This window comes from Jaculus jaculus, chromosome 4 (assembly GCF_020740685.1).
Source record: "Jaculus jaculus isolate mJacJac1 chromosome 4, mJacJac1.mat.Y.cur, whole genome shotgun sequence".
In the NCBI taxonomy this organism is placed as follows: domain Eukaryota; kingdom Metazoa; phylum Chordata; class Mammalia; order Rodentia; family Dipodidae; genus Jaculus; species Jaculus jaculus.
In genome coordinates, this window is record NC_059105.1 from 36300919 (window position 1) to 36315333 (window position 14415).

Here is a 14415-nt window from a genome sequence, read left to right on the forward strand (position 1 = left end):
TACACTTGTAAAAGTACACTATAAGTGAATAATGCATGTATATATGTATAAATACTAATAAAAAGAAATATACATGTGTATACATGTTATATTAACTATATTTTTAATTTATCTATATGTACAAAATACCTATACTTTTTTTGGTTTGGTTTTGTTTTACGAGGCAGGGTCGCACTCTAGCTCAAGCTGACCTGGAATTCACTCTGTGGTCTCAGGGTGGCCTCAAACTCATGGCGATCCTCCTACCTCTGCCTCCCGAGTGCGTGCGCCACCACGCCCAGTTAATACCTATACTTTTAACCCGTGTGTGTGTATGTGTGTGTGTGTGTATGTGTGTGTGTGTGTGTGTGTGTGTGTGTGTGTGTGTGTATGATGCATGCACTCCACAGTGCGAGTGTGGAAGTCAGAGGACAACCTCAGGTGTTGGACCTCAACCTCCACCTTGAGACAAGAGTCTCTTTGTTATTCTTTGCCATGTACTCCAGACTAGCTGACCCACAAACTTGTAAGTAGATTCTCCTGTCTCCATCTCCCATCTCACCATAGGTGTCCCCTCTGGAATCACAGGCACTCACACTACCTCATCCAGTTTTACAGGGGCTCTTAGGTTCTAACTCAGGTAATCATGCTTGTGCAGAGACACGCCCCCAACTAACACCTGTACCTTTAATATTTGTCTCTGCAACATACACGCACAAAATAACCTTTATGCCATTTTTGAAAGAACTTAAAAGAAACTAAAACAGAAGACAGAGCTGGGTGGTAAGGAGAATGAATTTTCGTACTCTATTCTCATTCTTGAAATTTTGTAAAAAATACATACGGAACGTGTCATGAATTTGCGTGTCATCCTTGAGTAGGGGCCAGGCTAATCTTCTCTGTATTGTTCCAATTTTAGTATATGTGGTGAATTTTAAATCACACACCAATATTGCACATCAAAATAACTTCCAAAAAAATGTTAATTCAGAAAGCTCCCCTGGTAGGTTAGACATCCCACAGCCAGCATCTCTGCCTGAGGCCTTTCTCTGACCACAGGAGTCCACTCTACCCACACATATGACAGGTCTCAACCAATGACTCCCCTTTTTAAAATTTTGTCTTTTATTATTATTATTATTATTATTATTATTATCCTTAACAACATATTTGGTGTGGATATATCATGTGTTGGTGCCTCTTTTCCCTAGTCCCTGCCCCAATTCCACTGGGGAACCTCCACAGTGGGACTGCAGGCATTCCCTATGGGGTTGTCCAGTGACTCCCTTTGAAGCAATCCTAGCCAATGGTGGGTGAGAAATGAGGCACATGTGGCTCCCAGGGATAAGGACTCTGAGTTGTGTTTCCACGCTGGCTCCACACGTGCCCCAGAAGAACTAAGCTGCTGCTGTCCACAGCACATACCCTTTCTAAGCATCTTTGCCTTCCCTTTCTCACCCTGCTTCATTTCTCGGTAATCACCTCCCAGTAAACTCTTTGCTATAAAGCTGGGAAACAAGGGCTACATTTGCACCCAGGTGAAGAGCGGTCATTTAACTGTGCTCTTGTCGTCTGTCCGCTTTCCTTGACCGTCTGTGCCATGGTAGAGCTCCAGCTGCCTGGCCCCCATCCATCGCCCCTGGACACCATGGCCAAGCTGTCACGACTGACCTTCAGCTCCTTTCTCCTTTCCTGAGCGGCATCTTCAGACTGGTGTGATTAAGCTCCAGCATAGTGCCCTGTCCCATCTCCCTCCTCAGACTCACCCTCACTTCCCAAGAATGGAGAGAGGTCAAGAGGGTCCTCCAGATGGTGTCTATATCTGCAAGGGTCTAAGCGTTTCATAAATGTGTAGTGCTGGGCTGGAAAGATGGCTTAGCAGGTAAGGCCTTGCCTGTAAAGCCAAAGGACCTTGGTTCGATTCCCCAGTACCCATGTAAGCCAGATGCACAAGGTTGCACATGTGCCTGGAGTTCATGTGCAGTGGCTGGAGGCCTTGGTGCCCTCATTTTCTCTATATAAGTGAATATTGCTTTACCTGAGAGCATGTGTGTGTGTGTGTGTGTGTGTATACACACATATTTTTGTCTACCAGTTCTTATTTTCTGCCTCCCTTTTGTAGAAAAGGAGAAGGCTCTACTTCTCCAGGCTAACTCCTTCATCTGTTCTTACCACTCCAACTACTAATTAACCTGTCATAAAGGTTGATCCATAACTTTATCCCTCTTTCCTTTGCCATTAAATTCACCTCAAATATGTCCAAATGTTTCTCATTTTTAAAAGCTAAAGCATTCCTCTTTGCTTCTGTCTTATAAAGATAACTCCCTTGCCCATCACTGCCCATCCTGGGCAACCCTTGTGCCCTCAGAAAATGAGGCTTTCCCCTCCATGCTAACAAACTCCTTTCACAACATCCTCCAGTGACCTCCCAGATACCAAATCGCTTTTTGTATTTGTTCAAAATCTCTTTGTATGGTTCTTTTGTGTGTGTGCAGCATTTGACAGTGTTGGCCATGATGTACAGGGATGGATCATCCATCATTATTGGCTTTGCATTTGACAAAATATTGTACTATGGACAATTTTGGGCTTGAGGACTGCAGAGATAAAGACCTTATCTTAGACAGGAGTGACATATAAGTGGTTTACTTGGGAAATGAAGTCTGGAAACACTGGTATGGGAGTTGGAAATGGCCAGGGGTGCGGGGGAAGACACACTAAGGAATATTATGAGTAACTTGGGTCGGTCCTTCTGGGGACATCTTGGCAATGGTAGAAAGCATCCCCCGAGCTCTCCCTAACAGGGTGAGGAAGGTGGGGTATTCCTCCACCAGCTCTCATCCATCATTACCTCCCCAGCCCTCTGGCCTGCCTCCGGTCAGTTAGCCTGCTAGAGGGAACTTCAGACCGACAGCCATGGCCGCCTGCAGCAAGAAGCCATCGGTATCTATGGCGACAGAGGACATGTCAGGGGCAGTGGTAGATGCTGCCCCACACACGAGCAAGGTGCTTCTTCTGTAGAGACTCCAGACAAATAATGAAAGACAAGCAATATCATTTTGGAAGGAGTCAGATCCTATGAAGAAAATTGAAGCCATGTGATGTGGCGACTGCCAGCTGTGGCTTTATGGGTTGAATTGTGCCCTCTCCTCATCTGTTCAAATTCCAGGCCCTCAAGACCTGCTTATACAGGTAATCAAATTTAATGAAATCAACAGAATGAGTTTCATTCCCCTATGATATCCTTACAAAAGGTAGAAATTTGAAGAGACGCAGACACAGGGAAGACAATGCGATGTAATAAGAGGAGAAGCCAGCCACATGTGAGCTAAAGAGAAGGGCCTGGAAACATTCTTGCTCACAGCCCCCAGAAGAAACCAAACCTGCAAACACAGTGATCTCAGGCTTCCAGCCTCCAGAACTGGGAGACAAGGCCTGCTGGTTAAACCACCCAGTCTTCAGTGCTTTGGTACAGCAGCCCTGGCAAAAGAACGCATTGTGTGTCTGCTGATTGGGTGGGGTAGCCTGGGAAGGGCTCCCCGTGGAGGCAGCATTGAAGGCCAGGCCTCACTGCAGGACAGTGCCACCCTTGTGTGGTCTGTGGTAGCAAACCCTTTATTTACACAGAGGGTGTAGCACAGGGCCCAGGGAAGGGCTTGCCCATTCAAAGGATAAAGCTACATTGAGGGAATGGTCCAGGATGGATCCTAGAGAGCCTGATAGGCACCTTACATTAGGTCATGATAACAATTTCCGGCTATAGTGAAAGTGCAAGGGGGACGTGTTGAGGATGGGGTTTAAGCAGAAAAATGGTGGACCCCTACTTGTGCTTTTGTGAGCACTCTGCCTGCCAGATGGCACCTGGTCCAGGTAGTGGGGGGACAAGGTCAGAGCAGAGAGCCCACTGAGGAGCCTTGCTGCAGTTGTTCAGGGCAGAGATAGTGGGGTCATGGGTCAGAGTTCAGTGGGAGGATGCCAGTGGGAAGGGAACAAAAAGGAACAAACTCAAATATAACTAGGAGTTGACTTGATAAGACTTGCTAATAGGAGGAAATGGGAGGTCATCAAAAAGACAGCTGCGGGCTGGAGAGATGGCTTAGCCGTTAAGGCACTTGCCTGCAAAACCAAAGGACCAAGGTTCAAATCCCCAGGATGCACATAAGCCACATAATCCAGGTGGTGCATGCATCTGGAGTTTGTTTTTAGCAGCTGGAGGCTTTGGCATGCCCATTCTCTCTCTCTATCTCTCTCTCACAAACACATACACACACACACACACACACACCTTTTTTGTTTGTTTTGAGGTAGGGTCTCACTTTGGTCCAGGCTGACCTGGAATTCACTATGTAGTCTCAGGGTGGCCTTGAACTCACAGTGATCCTCCTACCTCTGCCTCCTGACTGCTGGGATTAAAGACGTGTGCCACCACACCTGGCTGCATAAAAAAAATTTTAAAGATAGCTGTTTGCTTACTTGAGCAGCTGGTGGGTGGCAAGCCACTTACCAAGATGGGGAAGCGAAGGTTGGGCATATGAAAGGAGAATCCTTTTCTTCCCTTGGCTTTCAGGACCCTGCCTTCCCTTGTTTTTCTCTTTTCCTCTCTGACTTCTTTCTACCTGCTTGCCTCTTCCTCTTCTACTCACAGAAATGTTGGTGTTTCTTGTTCTCTTCTTCTTGCTCTCCATACTCACAATTTTACCCATTTGCAAGACTCTCCTACCATGGACACACCAATCTCCACCAAATGTTCACGCTGAGCCCAGCCTCTGCCCAGAGTTCCAGAACTCTGCCCTCAACTGCATTATAGATTTGACACCTGGAAATTCAAACCAAGTGTCTCAACCCACCCTTTCCAGGCCCACTCTCAGCACGACTAGGATTGCTCAAGTTCTGCCCATGGTTCAGCCATCCACTGACCTCCCAGGTTCTCGCCTCTTCTGCTATCACCCCACATTCTCCCCCACATCCTGATTGTTTAATAGAGTTGCAAAAACTGTCACTGTGCAGAATTTTTAAAAGGAGAAAATTAAGAATTGACAGCATAGCTGATAAAGAAAATCCTATTTTTTTTTTTTTTTCGAGGTAGGGTCTGGCTCTAGCCCAGGCTGACCTGGAATTCACTATGTGGTCTCAGCCTGGCCTCGAACCCACAGCAATCCTCCTACCTCTGCCTCCCCAGTGCTGGGATTAAAGGCATGCGCACCATACCCAGTTTAGAAAATCCTATTTTCAAGACATCATTCTTGGATTATATAAAACATCATGAAGTTATTTGAAAGAATTAATGGTTGAGATAGCTGTAATGAAAACACAAATTTCCTGGAAAAAAACAAAGGGTGGGAGAAATTTCTGGGCCAGACTTCAAGAGCTCAATATGAATGTCACTTTTTTGCTATCTTATTTTTGGATCATAAGTCATTTAGGATCTCTTTGTGTTCTCAGTTTTCTAATCTGTCAAATGGCTGTACAAGTTAACACTTGTTTTATTGTAAAGGAATGTTTTGTTATGAAGGAAAAGTAACTACTATCATCCAAACATATCATGAAAGAGGGCTGGAGAGATCGCTTAGCAGTTAAGGTGCTTGCCTGCAAAGCCTAAGGACCCATGTTTGACTCTCCAAGTCCCACATAAGCCAGGCACACAAAGTGACACAAGCATGCAAGATCGTACATGCGCACAAGGTGGCACATGTGTCTGGACTTTGAGTTCAGTGGCTAAAAGCCCTGGCATACCAATTCTCTCTCTCTCTCTTTCTCTCTCTCTTTCTCTTTCTCTCCCTCTCTTCTCTCATGAACAAAGACCAGTCTGTTGGGCTTGCCTCAAAAATATATCAGGAAAAAAAAATGAATAAAATCAAATAGAATATCTAAAAAAAAACCCATACATCATGATCAAAGCAGATTTTCCTACGGAAAGAGACAGTTCAATATTTGGGTTCTATTAATATTAGTCATTATATTAATATATCTAAGAAATTATACAATTAAAATACCAAAAGTTTTGAGGAAAATCAAATAAAATAAATGTACAGAAAAATTTATACTTACCAACTTAACTTTTCTAAAATTTCTAGCTTGTTACATTAATTTTCTACTATTTTTCCTTGTAGACTTCTTGTAGCAAAGAGTTTCAAAACCCGTGCTTTTAAGAATTATTTTTCCATTTTTAATAAAGGCTATAAAATACTATTCAGTGATAACAAGCATGAAGGAATGGAATGTGAACTAGAGTTTCATTATTCAGAACTATTTTAAAGGTCTGTGCTTGTTATCCTGTTTCTTTATTGGTCATGGCCTTAATTTATTAATGCACAGTCTGGAATCAGAAATGCAACCTCTGGGAATAACTGGGTGAAAGAACCCTTGCTCTGGGAACAAGGCTGAGCTCATCAGGGTAGAGTCAGAGACACAAAATGAATTTTGATATCTCTTTTTCTAAAGGAAACTGATGGTGGACATTCCTATCTCTTTCTAGCAACTCGAGCTGACTATAATTGGAACACAAAAGCCAGTCATTCAGTTCTCCCACCCCTGGCCTTTCTCGCTGCTTCCACACCATGGAATGAATGCTGGCAGCTCTGAATCATTTCCAAGTCACCAGGAATGCATTGCAGTCAGCAGAGCTTGTATTTATGTGTACTTTCTTCAGTGTAAGAGCGATCCGCCTGTGTTCCAAGCCGAAGAATGACAGAGCATTATTATCGAAAGGGGACTGGACAACACGTCTAGACCAGTGGATTTCAGCCTTGACTGAACATTAGAATAACTATGGGCTTTTAAAAAAAACCTAATGATGCCCAGGCTTCACCCCCAAAAGTCTGATTTAGTGAAACTAGTAAGAGATTCTGGCTTTCCATTAAAAAAAAAAAAAAAAAAAAAACCCTTGGGCTGGAGAGATGGCTTAGTGGTTAAGCGCTTGCCTGTGAAGCCTAAGGACCCCAGTTCGAGGCTCGGCTCCCCAGGTCCCACGTTAGCCAGATGCACAAGGGGGCGCACGCATCTGGAGTTCGTTTGCAGAGGCTGAAAGCCCTGGCGCGCCCATTCTCTCTCTCTCCCTCTGTCTGTCTTTCTCTCTGTGTCTGTCACTCTCAAATAAATAAAAAATTTAAAAAAAAAAAACCCTCAAGTGATGCTAACACACAATTTACCACAGTTCAAACCTCCAACCACTGTTACCCAGCTATCGTATGGTTCCCCCCGTGAATTTGAAAAGGGCCTTATTTTTGGATTTAAAAAATTTTTTTATTGCCAACTTCCATAATTGCAAACAATATGCCATGGTAATTCCCTCCCTCCCCCCACTTTCCCCTTTACCTCATACTCCTTCCCCCTTTCAATCAGTCTCTCTTTTATTCTGATGTCATCACTTTTTCCTCCTATTACGATGGTCTTTTGTAGGTGGTGTCAGGCACTGCAAGGTCATGGATATCCAAGCCATTTTGTGTCTGGAGGAGCACATTTTAAGGAGCCCTGCCCTTCCTTTGGCTCTCACATTCTTTCCATCACCTCTTCCGCAATGGACCCTGAGCCATGGAAGGTGTGATAGAGATGTTGCAGTGCCAAGCACTCCTCTATCACTTCTTCACTGAGCTTAGTCTTTTCATTAAATGAGCAAATGAAAATACAGAATGGCCAGCTAGGTAATGACAGATCTCATTGACTTACAGGGAGTTCCAGTGCTAAAAAAACCTTTTCAAAACCTGGGAATCAAGCAAAATATGCCTTATGGATACTTAGTGCCTTGGTAGAATACTTGTAAGCATGCACAGACCATCTGACTTTAGAAGAAAATAGCTATTATCATGTTTACTACCATTAGTCAAGGTCTAGATTTTAACTTGTAGAAAATGAATATATGATGGAAGTTTTGATTTCATATTGTTCATCTGAGAAGATATGTCCAAAAGGTATAGTTTATTTTTATTGCCCTGTAGGATTCTGATGCAAAATGAATGGCTCTCACCTTAATGGAAATAAGAGATAGTCTTTTTTTTTTTTTTTTCTGGGGCCGAATGTGAGTGACCATGGCCCAGGAACACAGATTTAGGTTACCCTAAATTTTATGTTCCAAAGTATGAATAATTTTACAAAGGTTTTATAGTCACAGGATAAAAGAAATTCATAAAGTGAGGCCCTTTTCAAATTCGCGGGGGGAACCATACGATAGCTGGGTAACAGCAGCGTAGGGAAATCTTTGCTAAGGTGTTCGACATTATCTGAGGACATTCTCAGCCTTTGAGTTGGTGGAAGCTGGTCTGTTAGACATTCCAGAAAGGTTTCACCTCATCACTGGGTAGTCACAAGGATGTTAGGTCAGACATAGAGGAGAGCAATAAGTGGCTATGAAGGGGCTAAAGATAGCCCAGGGCAATGTGGCTCTGATCCAGCAATGTTCCATCTGCCTATGATCACAGGAGTTCCAGCAGTCCACGAAGCCTTGTTGGAAGTAGGTGCAGTGCTTTCTGGGAACTTTAAGTTCACAGTTCCCCCATTGACCAACCATCATCTTTTGTGAATTCAGGGGCCAAATATTATATTAATGCTCCACATAGCTAGGAAAGACATTCCTAGGATCTAGTATAGATGAGGCTGAGAGTTGTAGGCAGGAGAACGGAATTGCTAATAAGGCCATTAAGGAAGACACTCCTGGGTCATGTCAAATCGATCAACCATTTGATCTGGGTTTGAATTTTTTGTTTTCAAGGTGGGGTCTCCCTCTAGCCCAGGAGGGCCTGGAATTCATTATGCAGTCTCAGGCTGGCCTCAAACTCACAGCAATCCTCTTACCACTGCCTTCCAAGTGCTGGGATTAAATGCATACGCCACCATGCCCAGCAGAGAAAGGGAGAGAGAAAGAATGAGCATGCTTAAACTCCTGATTCATGCACCACTTCGTGCATCTGGCTTTACTTGGGTATTGGGGAATTGAACGTGGGTCATTAGGTTTTGCAGACAAACATCTTAGCCACTGAGCTATCTTTCTGGCCCCTGAAACATTCTTTCTTTTTTAAAAAAATATTTTTATTTTTATTTACTTATATGAAAGAGAGAGAATGGGTATGCCAGGGCCTCAAGCCACTGCAAACAAATTCCACCTTGTACACCTGGCTTAGTGAATCCTGGGGAAATGAACTTGTGTCCTTTGGCTTTGCTGGAAAGCACGTTAATCACTAAGCCATCCCTCTAGCCCCCATTTTTTTCTTAATGGCTAATCTGCATAATGCTGGAGGCAAATGTATTATTTATTCAGGTCTGTTAATTATTCAAGGAAAGTTGATAGTAATCAGGAAACGAAGAGAGACAGAGCGATAGAATGGGTGCACCAAGGCCTCCAGCCACAGACTCCAGATGCATGCACCACTTTGTGCATCTGACTCTATATGGGTACTGGGAATCAAACCTAGGTCATTATGTTTCGTAGGCAAGTGCCTTAAGTGCTAATCCATCTCTCCAGCCCATAATCTGTCTATTTTTAAAGTACTAAGTGATCCTTAATCTTACACCTACATATATATATATATATATATATTACCTATACCTTAAAAAAGATATGACTTAATAGAAATAAACCAGAAATTTTAGATCTTAAAAAACAGAGGGCTAGGGAGATGGCACAGAGGCTAAGGTACTTGCCTGCAAAGCCTCTCTCTCTCTGTCTCTCTGTCTCTCTCTCTCTGTCTCTCTCTCTCTGTCTCTCTCTCTCTCTCTCTCTGTCTCTCTCTCTCTCTCTCTCTCTCTCTCTCTCTCTCTCTCTGTATCTCTCTGCCTGAAAATAAATAACTAATTTTTAACTAAAAGAAAATAAATAGCCAAGAACTGTTTCTGTTGCTTATTAAAAGAAAGAAAGAAAGAAAAAATGAACAGAGCTTTTGCCTGGCATGGTGGCACACACCTTCAGTCTCAGCACTTGAGAGGCAGCAGCAGGAGGATCACTGACAATTCAGGGCCAGCCTGGGACAACACGGTGCGTTCCACGTCGGCTTGGGCTAGACTGAGACCCTTTCTTGAAAAAGAAAACAAAAAAGCAAAAAAGATACAGAAAAAAAGCAGAGCTTTTAAATGACCATTTGTTTTTCCAACTTAAACAAGATTTAAAGCTGGGTGTGGTGGCGCACGCCTTTAATCCCAGCACTCGGGAGGCAGAGGTAGGAGGATTGCTGTGAGTTCAAGGCCACCCTGAGACTACATAGCAAATTCCATGTCAGCCAGGGCTAGAGTGAGACCCTACTTCAAAAAAAAAAAAGATTAAAAGAAAAAAAAAACTACTTTAGGGACTGGAGAGATGGCTTAGTGGTTAAGGGCACTTGGTTACAAAGGCTGCCATCATGGGTTTGATTTGCCAGTATCCACATAAGGTCAGATGCATAAAGTGTTGCATATGTCTAGAGTTCATGTGGAGTGGCATGAGGTCATGGTATGCCCTTTCTCTCTCTCTCTCTCTCTCTCTCTCTCTCTCTCCTCGTCTGTCCATCTATCTCTCTCAAATAAATAAAAAAGCAACTTTAAAAAAATTTTTGAAAGAGAGGAAGCACAGATAGATAATGCAATACTTTTTATATCTTGGTGCCTGTCACAGTCAGCTTCACATTGCTGGAACAAACTTCCAAACCAGACACAGTTTACAGGAGGGATGGGATTTATTTGAAGCTTACAGATCCAGGGGAAATTCCATAATGGCGGAAGAAGCTGGCCCCCCTTCACAGGTCCATGCAGAGAGAAATACCACCAGCACCACAAGCTAGCACCCTCCAGGTACCGCAGGCAGAACACTCGAGCACTCTGCATACCTTATTCTGGAATTCAGTTCTACCCCTAGTAACACCTTAGGGCTGGACACCTAGATCTGTCCACAGTGACACCTCCTCCAGCCAGGGCTGGACATCTAAGTTACAAGCTTTAATAAACTCTCAAATCTATTGGGAGACATCTTTTTAAACTATCACAGTGCCACAACTGTTAAAATTTATCTAAGGGCTGGAGAGATGGCTTAGCACTTAAGCACTTGCCTGTGAAACCTAAGGACCCTGGTTCAAGGCTTGATTCCCCAGGACCCACGTTAGCCAGATGCACAAAGGGACACACGCATCTGGAATTCGTTTGCAGTGTCTGGAGGCCCTGGTACACCCATATTCTCTACCCCCCCTCTCTGTTGCTCTCAAATAAATGAAAATAAAATGAAATAAATAAATAAATAAATTTATCTAAGTATACCCATTCGTTCCCCTCCTCTCTGACTCTTTCTCTCTCTCAAATAAATAAAAATTAAATAATTTTTTTAAAAAGTTAAAGGGCTGGAGGGATGGCTAAGTGGTTAAGGTGCTTTCCTACAAAGCCAAAGGACCCAGGTTCATTTCCCCAGGATCCACTAAGCCAGGTGTACAAGGTGGCGCGTGCATCTGGAGTTTGTTTGCAATGGCTCGAGGCCCTGGCATACCCATTCTCTCTCTGTGTCTCTCTCTTTTGCTCTCAATAAATAAATAAAAATAAAATATTTTAAAAATTATCTAAATAAAAGGTTTTAGTTTAAGATTTAATAGCATAGCCACATTCACTACATACAAATAGGCCAGATTCTGAATGCCACTATTATACCCAGATTCTGAATGCCTCTATTTTCGGGCATTGCATCTCCTGTCACCACTGCTATGAAAAGGAATTTCAACATAAGGATCCCTAGCAAATTCATAAAATGAAAACTTTGTATCTTGTACTTGTACATCAATCCTGAAAAAAGCAATACATTGTAATTAATCTAATAAAAAGATCATTAGTATACATTATTTAGAGGTATTTTGACTAACATAAAGCAATTTTATGTATTAACCCATTGCCATCAAAAATGAAAAGAATTGTATTAAAACCTGTTTTGGAAGGAAATCATCTTCAAAATCTAATATCAACTTCTACAGGCTGATGAGACATCCATCTTAAGACCTCAGTGAATATTGTCTCACTCAAACAAGTAGCATCTTAAAGCTTTATGGGATTTTGAATAAATCTAAACATAACATTTTGCAGGGTTTAAGAAGTTAAGAACACTTAAGCTTATGAATATATACTTTTAGGCCTTTTAATGTATTGTAGGAGATAGAAATTGGCTTGGCAGGGCTAGAGAGATGGCTTAGTGGTTAAGAGACTTGCCTGCAAAGCCAAAGGACCCAGGTTCAATTCCCCAGGACCCATGAAAGACAGATGCACAAGGTGACACACGTGTCTGGAATTTTTTTGCTGTGGCTGGATGCCCTGGCATGCTCATTCTTTCTATCTGTCCCCTTCTCTCTTCTTCTTTCTGCCTCCCTCCCTCCCTCCCTCCCTCTCCCCTACCTCTCTCTCTGATAAATAAATTAAAATGTTTTTTTAAAAAAGAAAAGAAATTGGCTAGGCAGCTTATAATGACAGGACCCCAAAGTGAATAGCTTTCTCTTGGTTAAACATGGAAGTTGTCCTTGGGCCTGTAGAGGAAATCTAGATCATTATACTTTATTACAGGTCAGAAACAGAAGGGTCTGGCATTTCCTTATCTCTGCCCCCTTAGGGAGTCTGTCCACTCCCTTTCTAGAGAATTAAGATTTCTTGAAAGACTTCTTTTGAGAAATCCTGACCCCAGACCATTGACATCAGGACTAGAAACCAACCATCCATTAGGCTCATAAAAACCCAACTGGAGACAGGATGTGGGACTTTCAAGCCCTCCCCCCACCCCGCCCTTACCTGCCTGGTTAAGAGCTCTGCTTTGCTTCCTCCTGTTAAGTTCTGGGCTTAGAGTCCCCTTCTGCCCCTAAAACTCTAAGCTATCACGAAACATTTCTGAACCTTATCCTCTCGTCTGTTGACTTCATGCTTTGAATTCGTAAGACTCTGGGATCACCTCAAGTTATCAGTGTGTTAGCATATATTGTCAAGGAACCCCAAAACTCATCATCAAAACATTCACATTCATGCATATTCACACATTAAGTTACCATGCCAAAACTATATTAAAAGCAAAAATAAGACATAAAGTGATCTGTCATAATACAAATCAATGAAAATTTGAAGTAACCACTACATATACATATATATATATTTGGAATTCTATATTTTCTCTGATATGGGAATTTGGAGTTCCCTGTTAATCTGTCAATATGATACAGGAATTTGGGGTGTCTTTGATAGCACCAAAGATTTTTTTTCAGCACTTGGTTAGGATGTAACCCAGGAGTTAGGTGCTAGACTGTCAAAGTCACACAAAACTTCCACTGAGTCAGGGGCCTCAGGCTCTTGTCACATTAATTCAAAAAAATTGAAATCCACAGTCTAGAGGCTAAGTTTAGAAAGATTTTATTGTAAGTATTATAGAGCTTAAAGTGCCAGGAAGGAAGGGAGAGACAGAGAGAGAAAGAAAGAAAGAAAGAAAGAAAGAAAGAAAGAAAGAAAGAAAGAAAGAAAGAAGGGAGGGAGGGAGGGAGGGAGGGAGGGAGGGAGGGAGGGAGGGAGGGAGGGAGGGAGGGAGGGAGGGAGGGAGGGAGGGAGGGAGGGAGGGAGGGAGGGAGGGAGGGAGGGAGGGAGGGAAGGAAGGAGGGAAAGAAAGAAGGGAGGGAGGGAGGGAGGGAGGGAGGGAGGGAGGGAAGGAAGGAAGGAAGGAAGGAAGGAAGGAAGGAAGGAAGGAAGGAAGGAAGGAAGGAAGGAAGGAAGGAAGGAAGGAAGGAAGGGAAGGAAGGAGGGAAAGAAAGAAAGAAAGAAAGAAAGAAAGAAAGAAAGAAAGAAAGAAAGAAAGGAGGGAGGGAGGGAGGGAGGGAGGGAGGGAGGGAGGGAGGGAGGGAGGGAGGGAGGGAGGGAGGAAAGGAATAACAGAAAGTTCCTGGCAGGAGAGGGTTCCCAGGAATGGGAAAGCCCACCTGGAGACCCAGACTGGGATCTAAATGGAGGTGGAGCTGATTAGCTGATTAGCCCCACTGTAGTATTCACATAGGGGGTCAGGGTTACTCCTTCCAGGAATAGAGAAGAGAGAACTACTCTAGGAAAGAGGAACCCCTTTCTATGGAGGAAGAGAGGAAGGGAGTCAGATTGAGTTTATGGAGAACAGATCTAGAAAATTTCTTCCTAGGGAGAGACCTAGGTTGACTTCAAAGAAAAATAGCCTTTAGGCAGAAATTGATGAAAATCCAGATCCTTCTCTGACTTCCAGCAAGGTAGAAACTTCAAGGACAGGCTCACTTTTATTTGGAGGGGGGCTGTTATACTTAAATTGTTCTGCCCCCCCCCCATACACACACAAAAAACAACGTATTTAAAAGCATATAAAAAGAACTACCATGGACATAAATACATAAATTCTAGAAGCAGCCCCAGGAAATAAAATGAAGTAGAAAGCTTACATCCTCTGTCTGAGCTGTAAGAAAGGCTCAGTAACACAAAAGATCAAAAGGTGAAACTTGTTATGCAGATCTAAAGCAG

General features: G+C 43.1%; 1 non-coding gene across 1 annotated transcript; it reads right to left on the minus strand.

Annotated features, from left to right (window-relative positions):
* Window positions 1-815: 815 nt before the first annotated feature.
* Window positions 816-922, minus strand: LOC123460409. The gene has a single exon (XR_006636974.1). It is a non-coding gene; the product is annotated as a U6 spliceosomal RNA (small nuclear RNA).
* Between the last annotated feature and the right edge of the window lie 13493 nt (window positions 923-14415).